Source organism: Ranitomeya variabilis, chromosome 2, assembly GCF_051348905.1.
Source record: "Ranitomeya variabilis isolate aRanVar5 chromosome 2, aRanVar5.hap1, whole genome shotgun sequence".
NCBI lineage: Eukaryota > Metazoa > Chordata > Amphibia > Anura > Dendrobatidae > Ranitomeya > Ranitomeya variabilis.
Window position 1 is genome coordinate 123,990,314 of NC_135233.1, and position 18,509 is coordinate 124,008,822.

General features: G+C 44.5%; 1 protein-coding gene across 1 annotated transcript in view; it reads right to left on the minus strand.

The window, feature by feature from the left end:
- TMEM178A (transmembrane protein 178A) overlaps window positions 1-18,509 on the minus strand; it is a 274,821-nt gene that overhangs the window by 255,174 nt on the left and 1,138 nt on the right. The window lies entirely within an intron of this gene.

Consider the following 18,509-nt stretch of genomic DNA (forward strand, 5'->3'; position numbering starts at 1 on the left):
AGGGTTTCTGCTCCTACATTATGGTGCTTTCAGATAACATAGAAAAAACTGGTGAAAGAGTCTTACAGGAAATATTACTAAAACAACCACCATTGCCACCTTTTGACTTCCAATGCCCAATAATTCCAAAGCTTCATTAGATTTGTCTCATTATATTTGAATTGCCATATTTTTTGGACTATAAGACGTTCTTTTTTCCCAAAAATGTTTTGGGGAAAATGGGGGTGCGTCTTATAGTCGGAATATACTTACAAGTAGTGTGGCGGCAGCAGGAGTCGGGTGATTCTGCGGCGGTCCAACATTGCAGGGCGATGATCACACTCCCTTCTCAGGCTGGTGCGGCAGGTTCAGCGGTGCTCGGTGGTGCAGGGGCTCTGCCGGCATTTTGTGAAAGCCCGGAGCCCACCGCACATCCATTACTACAATGCGGTGGACTCTGGGAACATGGCTGCCGGGGGCGGCGCATGATCAGATAGAAATCTCGGCACCAGTAATGGATGTGCGGGGGGCTCCAGGCTTTCACAAAATGCCGGCGGAGCCCCCTTGCACCACAGAGCCTGCCACACCAGCCTGGAGTGGGATTTCCCAGAGGCTACCATATCACAGAGCACGCCGAACCTGCCGCACCAGTCTGGGATGGGAGTCATATCGCCAGACCACCGAACACCCCCTGTGACCACGCTCTACCAGCACTGCCAATTTCCCCCGGTAAGCTGAATTCGGATTGTAAGACGGACCCCCATTTGACACATTAATTTTTTTCCCAATTTTCCATCTGAAAGTTTTGGGTGTGTCTTATGGTCCGGTGTGTCTTATAGTCTGAAAAATACAGTACAAAAAATAGATTGAAGTCAAATAATGATAAAAAATAAGAACTGATACAACAAACTTGTCATCTCTTATTCCTTTTTGTACTTCTCACATAAGCACATGGGTTTTGACAAGTACATTAGGTCTCAAAGTTGCACGGGCTTACTAGCTACTATTCATATGGTCATGATAATGGTGCAGCACTGTCAAAAGCCTCTTGGAAATGCTATACGGTAACAATAAACTGCATGCCAAAAGATGATAACCGGTCAGTGCTATAAAAACCAGCATAGATTTCTTGTAGGCAATAATCCACCTGTTACTACTGGTGACCACAGATACATTGTCTACTACAGGTATAGACAGTGTGGTCACTTAGTGAGGATGTCATTAACAACTGGAGAGAAGGAGGCATCGGATCATGTACAGTGAAGAACTCGAAAGGAGAACAAAGATTATTGTGAAACAAGGTATTTTGCTTTACAGACTTGTCAAAAGCTGTGATTGATTATGGTCCAGTTGCTTAGACCCCAGTAATGTACTGCTGAGTGTTGTACCCATTCTTAGAGACGGGATTTCTATTCCTACTCAGGCTTTCTCTGTCTTAGGTACCCAAGCTATAAAGAATAAACCAGCAAGACACATACCGTTGTCTGTCTGAATATCTCTGTTTTATTATTGGATGTGGTGATCATTTATAGAAATGAGCGAATCTGTTCGGCTCCCTCCTTATTTGGCAAGCTATAGCACTTACCGAATAAGCTGCAGAGGGAACTTGGCTACCTGGATCGCTCCTGGCTGATGACGCCGCAGCTGCATGTGTCACGGCTGTTTCACTGTCATAACACATGTATGGACAGCCTGTTTGTTGGGCTCTCCATGCATGTGTTGGCGCCGGACAGCTGATCAGCAGGAGCGATCCAGGTAGCCGGGTTCCCTCTGCAGCTTATTCGGTAAGCGCTATAACATGCCAAATAAGGAGGGACCTGAGCAGATTCGCTCATCTCTAATCTTTTATAATGCAAGATCAAAGGGAAATGGGATATTACATAATAGTTTGACAGAAATATGAGTTATACAATTGCTTGTCAAATACATCCTGGGACACAAGATTGATTACATGAAGGAATGTGGGGGAACTTTCCATATGTCAGAGTGACCTGGTTCAAAAGTTGAAGTTCTCAAAAAAATTGGGCTGAATCCACAGAATTTTGGGTTGTTATCCCATAAAAGACAGAATTTGGAAACAACAACTTGTTCTTGACAATTTCTGGGAATTGTAGAAAAAAAACATCAGGTCAAAAGAATGTGTGTGAGTAGGCACAGATGATAATATAGGTAATTCTTGCATAAACTATTTTGTTTGTATTTTATTCAGTTTAGGGAACAAAACAGAAATTAGCCATTTCTCTAACACCATTATCCCCTGTCTAGTTATATTTATTTAATTCACTTATATAGCGCCAATAATTCCAAAGCACTTTACAAACATTGTCATAACAGTCCCCATGGGGGCTCAAAATCTAAATTCCCTATCACTATGTCTTTATAGTGAGAGCAGAAACCAACAAAAACATGGGGAGAATATACAAACTCCTTGCAGATGTTCTCCTTGGTGGGATTTGAACCCAGTACCCCAAGACTACAATGGTAACCATTTACTATTAATGAGTATATCGCCCATTAAATGCTCCTTGAGGAGAACCACAGTGCTTTACCAATCAGAATTTTTGCCCCCAAAATAAACCGGATCTGTCTAATTCTCTGGCTTTCAATATTACACTTAAAAAAAAAGGCAATCTATTCTCTTGCTATTGTGGTATCATCTACATTTTGGGCAGCACTGATGTTGCAAATATAGTACTGGCATCTGCACAAATATAGCCTATCTCAATTTTGTTTTACAAATGGCATGCAAAATTCATTTCAAACATAAAGCTTAGGAAAGTTGTTTGCAAAAAAAAAGACAATACTACTAAAAATGAGAGCAATGTGTTTCTCTGTGTACATCCAGCAATCTAAGGGACTTTTGTATGCTTAATAAAATAAATATGCGCTCTGCTTCCAAAAAGAGTCTGTTTACCACCATTCCGTAGAAAAATTAATACAAAACTATGCCAAGTCGCAAACTGCTGACAATATTTCTGCAGTTTCTGCATTTTTTTGGAGGGCATTAAACAATTATGTTGATACATCCCATATACATCTGTTCAGCAAGCACATCAAATCTGAGCGCCAAAAATCTGTCTATGAATTACAGTCCATCAGATAAGACTATATATTCAGATAGTGCAGCTTTTTATACCATAACTGCCTTTGAAAAGGTTATTAAAATGTCCTCTATGTGCACTTGCAAAACATAATTTAACTTTGTGCTTGCTTTTCCTATCATAATAATTATGAAACATCTTTTAAGATATATTTTATATATTATATTTGTCTATTGGAAATGAGGTTGGACACTGACATTGTACCAACCTCTAGAACTGCTGAATGCTACTTATTCCTTAGGAGTCTTCTTATGTGCTTGTATACAAGATATGGACATAGCTGTGGGCTTCTAAAATAAAAATGCAGATCCGCGCACAAATTAATTTATGCGAGATTTGAAAGGTTTCAGCAAATGTTACCACTGGAAAGGGGTTAAACAGCTATGGATATAATGATTGTGACTTACACTATTCATTACATACATTAACGATGGGTAAATTAGATTGATGTGACACAATCGAGGTTTAATTGTGTAAAGAGGTTTATAGGTCAATTCTTGTATTGCAAAGCATCCATTTTTAGTAACCTCGCTACAAGAATCATTCCAGGGATAATTGCTCGAATTCAAGCACATTTACTAACAAACAAGTGTCATTCATCTTCCTTTTGGAACAAAATAAATACATGCCTTGGTTCCCTCTAGTTTATTTCAATTCTCATAATGATCTGCTCTATTTCCTAAGGGTGCCAGCTGCAGTTTACAGTGGCGTGTAGGGCATAGTCCATTAACTCATGTTCTAGAGTGTCAAAGATGCATTCTGTGTGAATACACTTACAATGAGTATTTATGGGTATCAACACTTTCTAGGCACTAGCATTACATAAATCGCAGATGGCTGGTAAATAAATCTATGATGTGTAGCTAGGCAACCATTATACATCACAATCTGTTTTATGATACTAATTATAACAATCAAACAGTCATATGCTAATACATAAACCTATGAGTTAGGCAAAGAGTTGCACGGTGAATTGTGGCTGTGTGATATAAGATCAGAATGCCACATTGCTCAAATTGCAAGTAATGGAATGGAATAGTGAATACACCAAGTTAGGATTTTTACCAACTACCGTGTCATAGTGGTGGAATCTTGCTGGTCACAAGGGACCACATTGACTATTATAAGTTGCATTATAACAGTGCGACATTTTAAGTTTGTCATATGGTCATAAGTCGCCTTGTAGCCCTAGTAGTCATATTCACAATGGTCAAGTGTTATAACTTTAGGTATGGGATTTTGGCTCTACATGTGGGCATTATGGTGGCTCAGTGGTTAGCATTGGCTTCATGGGTTTGAATGTGACCAAGGGTAACATCTGCATGCAATCTGTGTGTGTGTGGGTTTAGTCCCACACGCTAATAATTTGGGTTCCCAATCTAATAAAATTTAGATTGGGAGCGCCAATGGTGACAGGTAGGGTTGAGCGAAACGGGTCGATCATTTTCAAAAGTCGCCGACTTTTGGCTAAGTCGGCGTCTCATGAAACCCGATCCGACCCCTGTGCTTGTCGGCCATGCGGTACGCGACTTTCGCGCCAAAGTCGCGTTTCAATGACGCGAAAAGCGCCATTTCTCAGCCAATGAAGGTGAACGCAGAGTGTGGGCAGCGTGATGACATAGATCCTGGTCCCCACCATCTTAGAGAAGGGCATTGCAGTGATTGGCTTGCTGTCTGCGGCGTCACAGGGGCTATAAAGGGGCGTTCCCGCCGACCGCCATCTTACTGCTGCTGATCTGAGCTTAGGGACAGGTTGCTGCCGCTTCGTCAGAAGCAGGGAGAGCGTTAGGCAGGGTCCACTAACCACCAAACCGCTTGTGCTGCAGCGATTTCCACTGTCCAACACCACCTTCGGTGTGCAGGAACAGTGGAAGCTATTTTTTTTTTTTTTTCCCCTCAGCGCTGTAGCTCATTGGGCTGCCCTAGAAGGCTCCGTGATAGCTGTATTGCTGTGTGTACGCCACTGTGGAAACCAACTGCTTTTTTCAAAGCACATATCCTCTTGTTCCTTCCTTTCTGCACAGCTATCTTTTTTGTTTGTCCACACTTTTTATTTAATTTGTGCATCAGTCCACTCCTATTGCTGCCTGCCATACCTGGCTTACATTACTGCAGGGAGATAGTAATTGTAGGACAGTTTTTTTTTTGTTTTGTTTTTTTTTTGTGGGAGATTAAGATTGGCATTTCTGCTACAGTGCCATCCCTGTGTGTGCCATCTCTCACTGAGTGGGCCATAGAAAGCCTATTTATTTTTTCCGTGATTTGTGTTCTAAAATCTACCTCAACACAGAAACACTACATCAATCAGTGGGAGAAAAATATTGGCCTCAGTCAGGGCTTGTGTGCCACTGCTGTGTGTGCGCTATCATTCAGTGGGCTATAGCAAGCCTATATTTTTTTTTTTTTTTTTTTTTTAATATTATTTGGTTTCAAAAGTCTCCCTGAAAAAAAAAAAAAACCTAAAAAAACAGTGGGAGAGTAATATTGCCCTTTCAGCTTGTGTGCCAGTCTTGACTCCTGGGTGTGCCACCTCTCTCCCTCTCATTCAGTGGGCCATAGAAAGCCTATTTATTTTTTTTTTTAAATATTATTGGGTTTCTAAAGTCTCCCTGAAAAAAACAAAAAATACATAAAAAAACAGTGGGAGAGTAATATTGCCCTTTCAGCTTGTGTGCCAGTCTTGACTCCTGGGTGTGCCACCTCTCTCCCTTTCATTCAGTGGGCCATAGAAAGCCTATTTTTTTTTTTTTAATATTATTTGGTTTCTAATTCTCCCTGAAAAAAAAAAAAAAACCTAAAAAAACAGTGGGAGAGTAATATTGCCCTTTCAGCTTGTGTGCCAGTCTTGACTCCTGGGTGTGCCACCTCTCTCCCTCTCATTCAGTGGGCCATAGAAAGCCTATTTATTTTTTTTTTTAAATATTATTGGGTTTCTAAAGTCTCCCTGAAAAAACAAAAAATACATAAAAAAACAGTGGGAGAGTAATATTGCCCTTTCAGCTTGTGTGCCAGTCTTGACTCCTGGGTGTGCCACCTCTCTCCCTTTCATTCAGTGGGCCATAGAAAGCCTATTTATTTTTTCCGTGATTTGTGTTCTAAATTCTACCTCAACACAAAAACACTACATCAATCAGTGGGAGAAAAATATTGGCCTCAGTAAGGGCTTGTGTGCCACTGCTGTGTGTGCTATCTCTCATTCAGTGGGCTATAGCAAGCCTATTTTTTTTTTTTTTTTTTTTTTTTTTAATATTATTTGGTTTCTAAAGTCTCCCTGAAAAAAAAAAAAAACCTAAAAAAACAGTGGGAGAGTAATATTGCCCTTTCAGCTTGTGTGCCAGTCTTGACTCCTGGGTGTGCCACCTCTCTCCCTCTCATTCAGTGGGCCATAGAAAGCCTATTTATTTTTTTTTTTAAATATTATTGGGTTTCTAAAGTCTCCCTGAAAAAAACAAAAAATACATAAAAAAACAGTGGGAGAGTAATATTGCCCTTTCAGCTTGTGTGCCAGTCTTGACTCCTGGGTGTGCCACCTCTCTCCCTCTCATTCAGTGGGCCATAGAAAGCCTATTTATTTTTTTTTTTAAATATTATTGGGTTTCTAAAGTCTCCCTGAAAAAAACAAAAAATACATAAAAAAACAGTGGGAGAGTAATATTGCCCTTTCAGCTTGTGTGCCAGTCTTGACTCCTGGGTGTGCCACCTCTCTCCCTCTCATTCAGTGGGCCATAGAAAGCCTATTTATTTTTTTTTTTAAATATTATTGGGTTTCTAAAGTCTCCCTGAAAAAAACAAAAAATACATAAAAAAACAGTGGGAGAGTAATATTGCCCTTTCAGCTTGTGTGCCAGTCTTGACTCCTGGGTGTGCCACCTCTCTCCCTTTCATTCAGTGGGCCATAGAAAGCCTATTTTTTTTTTTTTAATATTATTTGGTTTCTAATTCTCCCTGAAAAAAAAAAAAAAACCTAAAAAAACAGTGGGAGAGTAATATTGCCCTTTCAGCTTGTGTGCCAGTCTTGACTCCTGGGTGTGCCACCTCTCTCCCTCTCATTCAGTGGGCCATAGAAAGCCTATTTTTTTTTTTTTTTAAATATTATTGGGTTTCTAAAGTCTCCCTGAAAAAACAAAAAATACATAAAAAAACAGTGGGAGAGTAATATTGCCCTTTCAGCTTGTGTGCCAGTCTTGACTCCTGGTTGTGCCACCTCTCTCTCTCTAATTGTGGGCCATAGAAAGCCTTTTTTTTTTTTTTTTAATATTATTTGGTTTCTAAAGTCTCCCTGAGAAAAAAAAATAAATAAATTAGGTGGGAGATTAATATTGACATTAGTGCTTGAGTGACAGTCCTGCGTGTGTGTCATCTCTGTGATTTTGTGCCACAGAAAACAGAGTGTGTAACATTGTGCCTGATTTTCCTTGTGGTCTCACCAACCTGTTAAGGGATATTGAAATCATACTGAAGTTATAGCTCACCGTGTAAGTTGTTTGATAGCAACAAATAAAGTTACTTTGGTTAAGATTTTAAAACAATGAGGAAGTCTGGTGCAAGAGGTCGTCGTGGGCGTTCATTGTCAGCTGGTAATGATGGTAGTGGTAGTGGAGCATCAGGTGGTCGTGGGGATAAAAATATTCCACCTAAGTCTGGAGCTGTGGAGCCAGTTTCGTCGTCAGGCTACACAAGGCCTCGAACGCTCTCTTTTCTGGGAGTAGGAAAACCGCTTTTAAAGGCGGAGCAGCAACAGCAAGTTTTGGCTTACATTGCAGACTCAGCCTCTAGCTCTTTTGCCTCCTCTTCCGAAACTGGTAAATGTAAAAGCAGCGCGTCGCTTGTGGATGTTCACGGTCAGGGACAAGTCGCTTCCTTGTCCTCCTCAGCAAAAACTACAACAAGAGAGAAGGATGCAGCAGGCGACACAACGGGTCACTCCATGGAGCTCTTTACACATACCGTCCCTGGCTTAGAAAGTGAAACATTTAACAGGCCATGCCCATTACAAGTATATTCTGACATGGAGTGCACTGATGCACAGCCACAGCCAGAGTACTATGCTGCTCCTTTGACTCAGACCACCACATTGCCCTCTCAGGGTACAGATCCACAATCAGACCCTGATGAGACTATGTTGCCCCGCCACGAACGCTATACCACCGACCGACACAGTGACACAGACGAAGTTGCACACGAGCTCGAAGAGGAGGTAATAGATGACCCAGTTATTGACCCCGATTGGCAGCCATTGGGGGAACAGGGTGCAGGCGGCAGTAGTTCAGAAGCGGAGGTGGAGGAGGGGCCGCAGCAGGCATCAACATCGCAACAGGTTCCATCTGCCGGGCCCGTATCTGGACCAAAACGCGTGTCAAAGCCAAAACCTGTTGGAGCACAGCGTTGCCATCCGGTTAAAGCTCAGTCTGCAATCCCTGAAAAGGGATCAGAGTCTAGGAAGAGTGCAGTCTGGCATTTTTTTAAACAACATCCAACTGATCAGCGCAAAGTCATCTGTCAAAAATGTTCAACTAGCTTAAGCAGAGGTCAGAATCTGAAAAGTCTAAATACTAGTTGCATGCATAGACACTTAACCACCATGCATTCTCAAGCCTGGACTAACTACCAAACGTCCCTCAAGGTTGTAGCACCCTCGGCCAATGAAGCTAGTCAGCAACGCAACATCCCTTCCGTCACTGTAAGGCCACCATTTTCCGCACCACCGGCAGTATCTGTGCAGGTTTCTTTGCCAGCCAAAAGCAGTCAGGGTCAGGGAATCACCAGTTTTGTAGGAGGAAATATTGCATGTAGGGCACCGGCGGAAACAATACCGTCTCCAACCGTCTCTCAGTCTGCCATGTCCACCGGCACACCCGAAAGTTCCACGATCTACAGCTCTCCAGTCCAGCTCACCCTACATGAGACTCTGGTTAGAAAAAGGAAGTACTTATCCTCGCATCCGCGTACACAGGGTTTTAACGCCCACATAGCTAGACTAATCTCGTTAGAGATGATGCCCTACCGGTTAGTTGAAAGCGAAGCTTTCAAAGCCCTGATGGAGTACGCTGAACCACGATACGAGCTACCCAGTCGACACTTTTTTTCCAGAAAAGCCATCCCAGCCCTGCACCAGCATGTTAAACAGCGCATCGTCCATGCACTCAGGCAATCTGTGAGTACAAAGGTGCACCTGACTACAGATGCATGGACCAGTAGGCATGGCCAGGGACGTTATGTGTCCATCACGGCACACTGGGTGAATGTGGTGGATGCAGGGTCCACAGGCGACATCAATTTAGGGACAGTTGTGCCTAGCCCACGGTCTAGGAAACAGTTGGCTGTAGGCGTTCGCACCCCCTCCTCCTCCTCCTCGTCCTCCTGCAGAAGCTACAGCTCTTCCACAGAACGCAGTCGGCCAACCACTCCATCGGCAGATGACACTGTTGCACACCAGTTGTCCCATTATGGGCCAGCTACTGCCAAGCGTCAGCAGGCTGTATTGGCTATGAAGTGTTTGGGCGACAACAGACACACCGCGGAAGTTCTGTCCGAGTTCTTGCAACAAGAAACGCAGTCGTGGCTGGGCACAGTAGATCTTGAGGCAGGCAAGGTAGTGAGTGATAACGGAAGGAATTTCATGGCTGCCATCTCCCTTTCCCAACTGAAACACATTCCTTGCCTGGCTCACACCTTAAACCTGGTGGTGCAGTGCTTATTGAAAACTTATCCTGGGTTCTCCGACCTGCTCCTCAAAGTGCGTGCACTTTGCTCACATATCCGACGTTCGCCTGTACACGCCAGCCGTATGCAGACCTATCAGCGGTCTTTGAACCTTCCCCAGCATCGCCTAATCATAGACGTTGCAACAAGGTGGAACTCAACACTGCACATGCTTCAGAGACTGTGCGAACAGAGGCGTGCTGTTATTTATTTGTGGGAGGATACACGGGCAGGCAGTAGGATGGCAGACATGGAGTTGTCAGGTGTGCAGTGGTCGAAGATACAAGACATGTGTCAAGTCCTTCAGTGTTTTGAGGAATGCACACGGCTGGTTAGTGCAGACAACGCCGTAATAAGCATGAGCATCCCCCTAATGCGTCTGCTGATGCAAAGTTTGACGCACATAAAGGAGCAGGCGTCTGCACCAGAGGAAGAGGGAAGCCTTGATGACAGTCAGCCATTGTCTGGTCAGGGCAGTGTACAGGACGAGGTAGCGGGCGAAGAGGAGGTGGAGGACGAGGAGGATGATGGGGATGAGTATATTTTTAATGCGGAAACTTTCACGGGGGCACAGGAAATTGGTTGCGTGTCACGGCCGGGTTCTGGTTTTTTGAGGGACACAAGTGACGTAGATTTGCCTGCAACTGCCCCTCAACCAATCACAACCGGAGATTTGACAAGTGGAACTTTGGCCCACATGGCGGATTATGCCTTACGTATCCTACAAAGGGACACACGCATTACGAAAATGATGAACGATGACGATTACTGGTTGGCCTGCCTCCTTGATCCACGCTATAAAGGCAAATTGCAAAATGTTATGCCACATGAGAACTTGGAACTAATATTAGCAACCAAACAATCAACTCTTGTTGACCGTTTGCTTCAGGCATTCCCAGCACACAGCGCACGTGATCGTTCTCACACGAGCTCCAGGGGGCAGCAGACTAGGAGTGTTAGGGGTGCACACATCAGAAGTGGCGTTGGACAGAGGGGTTTTCTGACCAGGTTGTGGAGTGATTTTGCTATGACCGCAGACAGGACAGGTACTGCTGCATCAATTGAAAGTGACAGGAGACAACATTTGTCCAGTATGGTTACTAACTATTTTTCATCCCTTATCGATGTTCTCCCTCAACCGTCATTCCCATTTGATTACTGGGCCTCCAAATTAGACACCTGGCCAGAATTGGCAGAATATGCATTGCAGGAGCTTGCTTGCCCGGCAGCAAGTGTCCTATCAGAAAGAGTATTCAGTGCTGCAGGGTCAATATTAACCGAAAAAAGGACTCGTCTGGCTACCCAAAATGTTGACGATCTAACATTCATTAAAATGAACCACAACTGGATTTCAAAATCTTTTGCCCCACCTTGCCCGGCCGACACCTAGCTTTCCTATGAAAAGCTCTTGCCTGTGAATTACTTTTCTAATGTCTAATTTGCTGCTGCAGATTGTACAGCATACGACATGTTTACACCTCCCTAAATGGCCAAACTCCCCACACGGGGCCGTGGTATCGCGACTTGGCGCAAGCACCCGTGAGACTGCTGTTTGTCTGAAGAGGTGGGTGTGCTCGCTTTTGGTTGACGGCATTGCTACTGGGTCCCTCATAGTACAATGTAGTGTCTCTGGCGGTGGTGGTGCGCACCCAACGTCAGACACACCGTTGTAACATGAGTGGCCCTGGGGCGGTCCCGCCGGCCTCAAGAGAGTTCCCCCCTACCCCAGCTCAAACTGGGCTGTACTACGTGCAAAATTATGTCGCACAGCTCCACCAATCTTTAGTCTATTCGCTGACATCATTCAATGTCTGGCACTGACAATACAAATTTGTAGACATCTATGATGCAACTTAAAGTAGTCTGTGTCTGTGTCCTATATTGGCACCATTAAATAGTTACTGCCAAATTACTATGTCAGAAACACAGCAGATGAGCCCACCCCTGTACCTAAGTATGCCATCTTTTTTTTTGTTTTGGTTGTTTTGCGAGACATTAACATCTATTTATATTTTGGGAGTACTGGGACAGACACTCCTTGCACTACTCCTCCACTCAGCACCAAGCTGCCTGCCCGTGTATCCATGTAACCGCTGTAAAACTGCCATGAGCCTATTGTTTGTTATTTTAGGCCTTTGATAGCCTGTCTGCGGTCCCTACTCCTCCACTGACCACCAAGCTGCCTGCCCGTGTATCCATGTAACCGCTGTAAAACTGCCATGAGCCTATTGTTTGTTATTTTAGGCCTTTGAAGCCTTTCTGCGCTCCCTCCTTCCACTAGTCCTCCACTGACCAGACCACTGCTGCCCGTGTACCCCTGGAACCAATTTTAAAGTGCCTACAGCCAGCCCATTTTATTGTGTTAGGCCTTCGAAGCCTGTCTGCGGTCCATACTTCCACTAGGCCTCCACTGACCAGACCACTGCTGCCCGTGTACCCCTGGAACCAATTTTAAAGTGCCTACAGCCAGCCCATTTTATTGTGTTAGGCCTTCGAAGCCTGTCTGCGGTCCCTCCTTCCACTAGGCCTCCACTGACCAGACCACTGCTGCCCGTGTACCCCTGGAACCAATTTTAAAGTGCCTACAGCCAGCCCATTTTATTGTGTTAGGCCTTCGAAGCCTGTCTGCGGTCCCTCCTTCCACTAGGCCTCCACTGACCAGACCACTGCTGCCCGTGTACCCCTGGAACCAATTTTAAAGTGCCTACAGCCAGCCCATTTTATTGTGTTAGGCCTTCGAAGCCTGTCTGCGGTCCCTCCTTCCACTAGGCCTCCACTGACCAGACCACTGCTGCCCGTGTACCCCTGGAACCAATTTTAAAGTGCCTACAGCCAGCCCATTTTATTGTGTTAGGCCTTCGAAGCCTGTCTGCGGTCCATACTTCCACTAGGCCTCCACTGACCAGACCACTGCTGCCCGTGTACCCCTGGAACCAATTTTAAAGTGCCTACAGCCAGCCCATTTTATTGTGTTAGGCCTTCGAAGCCTGTCTGCGGTCCATACTTCCACTAGGCCTCCACTGACCAGACCACTGCTGCCCGTGTACCCCTGGAACCAATTTTAAAGTGCCTACAGCCAGCCCATTTTATTGTGTTAGGCCTTCGAAGCCTGTCTGCGGTCCCTCCTTCCACTAGGCCTCCACTGACCAGACCACTGCTGCCCGTGTACCCCTGGAACCAATTTTAAAGTGCCTACAGCCAGCCCATTTTATTGTGTTAGGCCTTCGAAGCCTGTCTGCGGTCCCTCCTTCCACTAGGCCTCCACTGACCAGACCACTGCTGCCCGTGTACCCCTGGAACCAATTTTAAAGTGCCTACAGCCAGCCCATTTTATTGTGTTAGGCCTTCGAAGCCTGTCTGCGGTCCATACTTCCACTAGGCCTCCACTGACCAGACCACTGCTGCCCGTGTACCCCTGGAACCAATTTTAAAGTGCCTACAGCCAGCCCATTTTATTGTGTTAGGCCTTCGAAGCCTGTCTGCGGTCCCTCCTTCCACTAGGCCTCCACTGACCAGACCACTGCTGCCCGTGTACCCCTGGAACCAATTTTAAAGTGCCTACAGCCAGCCCATTTTATTGTGTTAGGCCTTCGAAGCCTGTCTGCGGTCCCTCCTTCCACTAGGCCTCCACTGACCAGACCACTGCTGCCCGTGTACCCCTGGAACCAATTTTAAAGTGCCTACAGCCAGCCCATTTTATTGTGTTAGGCCTTCGAAGCCTGTCTGCGGTCCATACTTCCACTAGGCCTCCACTGACCAGACCACTGCTGCCCGTGTACCCCTGGAACCAATTTTAAAGTGCCTACAGCCAGCCCATTTTATTGTGTTAGGCCTTCGAAGCCTGTCTGCGGTCCATACTTCCACTAGGCCTCCACTGACCAGACCACTGCTGCCCGTGTACCCCTGGAACCAATTTTAAAGTGCCTACAGCCAGCCCATTTTATTGTGTTAGGCCTTCGAAGCCTGTCTGCGGTCCATACTTCCACTAGTCCTCCACTGACCAGACCACTGCTGCCCGTGTACCCCTGGAACCAATTTTAAAGTGCCTACAGCCAGCCCATTTTATTGTGTTAGGCCTTCGAAGCCTGTCTGCGGTCCATACTTTAAATACTCCTCCACTCACCACCAAGCTGCCTGCCCGTGTATCCATGTAACCGCTGTAAAACTGCCATGAGCCTATTGTTTGTTATGTTAGGCCTTTGATAGCCTGTCTGCGGTCCTTACTTTAAATACTCCTCCACTCACCACCTAGCTGCCTGTGTATCCATGTAACCGATGTAAAACTGCCATGACTGCCTACTGTTTGTTATTTTAGGCCTTTGATAGCCTGTCTGCGGCCCCTACTTGCAATACTCCTCCACTGACCACAATGCTGCCTGGAGTGCCTGCCTGTGTATCCATGTAACCGATGTAAAACTGCCATGACTGCCTACTGTTTGTTATTTTAGGCCTTTGATAGCCTGTCTGCGGCCCCTACTTGCAATACTCCTCCACTGAGCACAATGCTGCCTGGAGTGCCTGCCTGTGTATCCATGTAACCGATGTAAAACTGCCATGACTGCCTACTGTTTGTTATTTTAGGCCTTTGATAGCCTGTCTGCAGCCCCTACTTGCAATACTCCTCCACTGACCACACCAATGCTGCCCGTGTACCCCTGGAACCTATTTAAAAGTTCATAGAGCCTAGTTATATATTTTATTTACTATTAATAAGGCCATGATGGACTACGCTGTACCACGCTACAAGCTAACCAGTCGACACTTCTTTTGCGAGAAAAGCCATCCCAACCCTCCACCAGCATGTAGAAGACCGCATTGTCCATGCACTCTGGCAATCTGTGAGTACAAAGGTGCACCTGACAACAGACGCATGGACCTGTAGGCATGGCCACGGAAGATTACGTGTCCATTACGGCGCAATGGGTTAATGTGGTGGATGCATGGTCCACAGGGGACAGCCTACTAAGTCTGTCTGCAGTCCCTAATTCAAATTGTCCTCCACTGTCTAAATCGGAACTTCCACCTTCTGGCTTTCGGCCTATAGTATCAGAAATTAAACTGCATTTGGCCTTCAACTTTGGTTAGGGCCTACTAACGGCTTCTGCCCCTCCCTGGTGTTGTCCTCAACTAAATAAAGCTGAGCTTCAACCTTCCGGCTCTCATTAAGTGGTTTTTAAAAAAAAAAAATTGGTGGTTAGGGCCTACTAACGGCTTCTGCCCCTCCCTGGTGTTGTCCTCAACTAAATAAAGCTGAGCTTCAACCTTCCGGCTCTCATTATGTGGTTTAAAAAAAAAAAATGGTGGTTAGGGCCTACTAACGGCTTCTGCCCCTCCCTGGTGTTGTCCTCAACTAAATAAAGCTGAGCTTCAACCTTCCGGCTCTCATTAAGTGGTTTTAAAAAAAAAATGGTGGTTAGGGCCTACTAACGGCTTCTGCCCCTCCCTGGTGTTGTCCTCAACTAAATAAAGCTGAGCTTCAACCTTCCGGCTCTCATTAAGTGGTTTTTAAAAAAAAATGGTGGTTAGGGCCTACTAACGGCTTCTGCCCCTCCCTGGTGTTGTCCTCAACTAAATAAAGCTGAGCTTCAACCTTCCGGCTCTCATTAAGTGGTTTTAAAAAAAAAAAAATTGGTGGTTAGGGCCTACTAACGGCTTCTGCCCCTCCCTGGTGTTGTCCTCAACTAAATAAAGCTGAGCTTCAACCTTCCGGCTCTCATTATGTGGTTTAAAAAAAAAAAATGGTGGTTAGGGCCTACTAACGGCTTCTGCCCCTCCCTGGTGTTGTCCTCAACTAAATAAAGCTGAGCTTCAACCTTCCGGCTCTCATTAAGTGGTTTTAAAAAAAAAATGGTGGTTAGGGCCTACTAACGGCTTCTGCCCCTCCCTGGTGTTGTCCTCAACTAAATAAAGCTGAGCTTCAACCTTCCGGCTCTCATTATGTGGTTTTAAAAAAAAAAAAAATGGTGGTTAGGGCCTACTAACGGCTTCTGCCCCTCCCTGGTGTTGTCCTCAACTAAATAAAGCTGAGCTTCAACCTTCCGGCTCTCATTAAGTGGTTTTAAAAAAAAAATGGTGGTTAGGGCCTACTAACGGCTTCTGCCCCTCCCTGGTGTTGTCCTCAACTAAATAAAGCTGAGCTTCAACCTTCCGGCTCTCATTATGTGGTTTTAAAAAAAAAATGGTGGTTAGGGCCTACTAACGGCTTCTGCCCCTCCCTGGTGTTGTCCTCAACTAAATAAAGCTGAGCTTCAACCTTCCGGCTCTCATTAAGTGGTTTTAAAAAAAAAAAAAATGGTGGTTAGGGCCTACTAACGGCTTCTGCCCCTCCCTGGTGTTGCCCTCAACTAAATAAAGCTGAGCTTCAACCTTCTGCTCCAAATTACCATTTTAAAAAATGCAATAGGCTTTTCCGGCCTACTAAAGGTGTCTGCCCCTCCCTGGTGTTGTCCTCAACTGAACAAAGCTGAGCTTCCACATTCTGGCTTTCGCCCTATACTATCAGATATTAAACTGCATTTGGCCTACTAGTGTGGTTAGGCCCTTGAAACAGTGTCTGCTGCTCTTGGGTTTGCTACTCCACTGAACAAAGCAATGCCGCCTGTTTAGTCCTGTTACCAATTTTGAACTGCATGTAGCCTACTTTATTCTTTGGCCCTATATCTGTTTCCTCCTCATCCTGCCCATTGCCCAGCCACTGCTAAATGAGTCTGCTGGTACATTGACCTAGACCACTACATTCCCCTTGTACTCTACACAGCCAGAATCTGACCCTGCTGAAAGTAAGGTTCCCCTTCCCGCATGTTATACCACCTTACACAGGGACAAAGAGGAAGGTGCAGATGAAAGTGCAGGTTCCTTCATCAGGTGGGGGGGCATACTCGTTGGCGACGTCACTGGCACAGGGCCCCTCAGAGTACGCAAAAGTGTCGCTGCTGGTGGGAGGCGCCCCCGCCATGCAAACACACCGCCGTACTTTGAGGGGCCCTGTGCCAGTGGCAATGCGAACGAGTGGGCCCCCCCTGCTTGCTCAGGATCACAGCACTTGCAACTTTTAAATACTTACCTTTCCCTGCAACACCGCCGTGACGTAGTCCGCATTTCCTGGGCCCACGAAAAACTTGAGCCAGCCCTACTCCCCCCACAACTTTCCCCCAATTCCTTATGCCCAACTATTATTATACAGTTAATTAAGATTGGCAAGCTTCAGAAACAAGAATGGATGTTTTTGGCATTAAAATGGGCACTGTAGGTGTTTTCCTGGCCTCCACTCACTGCCGACTATGCTTCCCCATTGACTTGCATTGGGTTTCGTGTTTCGGTCGATCCCCGACTTTTAGCGATAATCGGCCGACTGCACTCGACTCGACTCTGGACAAAATCGGGTTTCCCAAAACCCTACTCGATCTTAAAAAAATGAAAGTCGCTCAACCCTAGTGACCGATATTAGTGATGAATGACGATATCTGCAGAATATGTTAGTGCTCTATACATTAATACAATAATGACATCTGGATTTGAGCTGTCATGACCACTATGAATCATATTTTTTTATACTTTGTGCTGTTTTTGAGAGCTGCGTCAATTTATGCTAATTAAAATAAGGCCAATCCAGTTATCTTATTATTTTAATTAATGGTTCAATTAGAAATCTAACAGATTGCATGGCTATTGCTGTTATATCCTGTGTCTTCAGTTAGTTAAAGCATGCCAGAAGAATGCGGACATTTAAATCATAAACATATATACATATGATTATTTCAATCTACAGCCCAGTAAAAACAGTCCATTTTAAGACTAATCTTAGTCTTCATGTACATGTATTAATATTTACACGTGCAAATATTTAGTAAGTAAAATATGTTTAGATATACCACATTAAGACAGAAGGACTTGGCTGTTCAAATTGTAAATGATCCTGTTATTGATAGGATGTGGGCTAGAAATTGAAAAAATAAAATAAATGCAACTAAATAGATGTGATAAAGTAGATTTTTACAAGAATGTGGCTTGCATTTAAGCTGTCATTTCCTCTATCTCAGCTGGCTGAGTTTGTGGATGGCTAGGACTTATATCTAAGATAGATTGGGATCACATCATACATCATCATACAGAAAGCTAATTCTTGTCCATATCTCTAGTCAATTTCTTTGATGATAGTTAGTAATTTGACAATGTCGTGGTATTCACACAGCCTTAAATAAGAGAACAGCTCAGTTATATTGATTTTTAACCCAATCAGACATTCTGATAATTAAGACATTTATCTAGACTCTTCTACAACAGGAACATTTTTTTAGAACCACAATAAGAAATAAATGCTACAACCCATAATGTGTTTTGTGCTATTTCATCATTTACATCCTCCTGCCATAATAATAACAGTCATCCTTAGAATCAGTCCATCATATTGTCATTTTACCGGTTTACACGGACGGTTACCAGTAACACGGGGTATTATTGGATTATGTGTGAATACATTGTAATCAAGTCTTCAGTGCTGTAAATCAGTATATTAAAATGATTGATCTGACTAAACAAATTATTTTTTAATAACGCAACTGTTTTTTATAAATGTCAAAAAGTGTGGATACTTTTTTTTACTTATGTTTTACATTTGCAAGAAAAATTTTTCAGAAACAATGGCATAGTTATAATGATGATAAACTTTTCACAAGAACAATAGTCAGATATCTAGCTAAATGTAACTTACACACCAAGCCAAATATT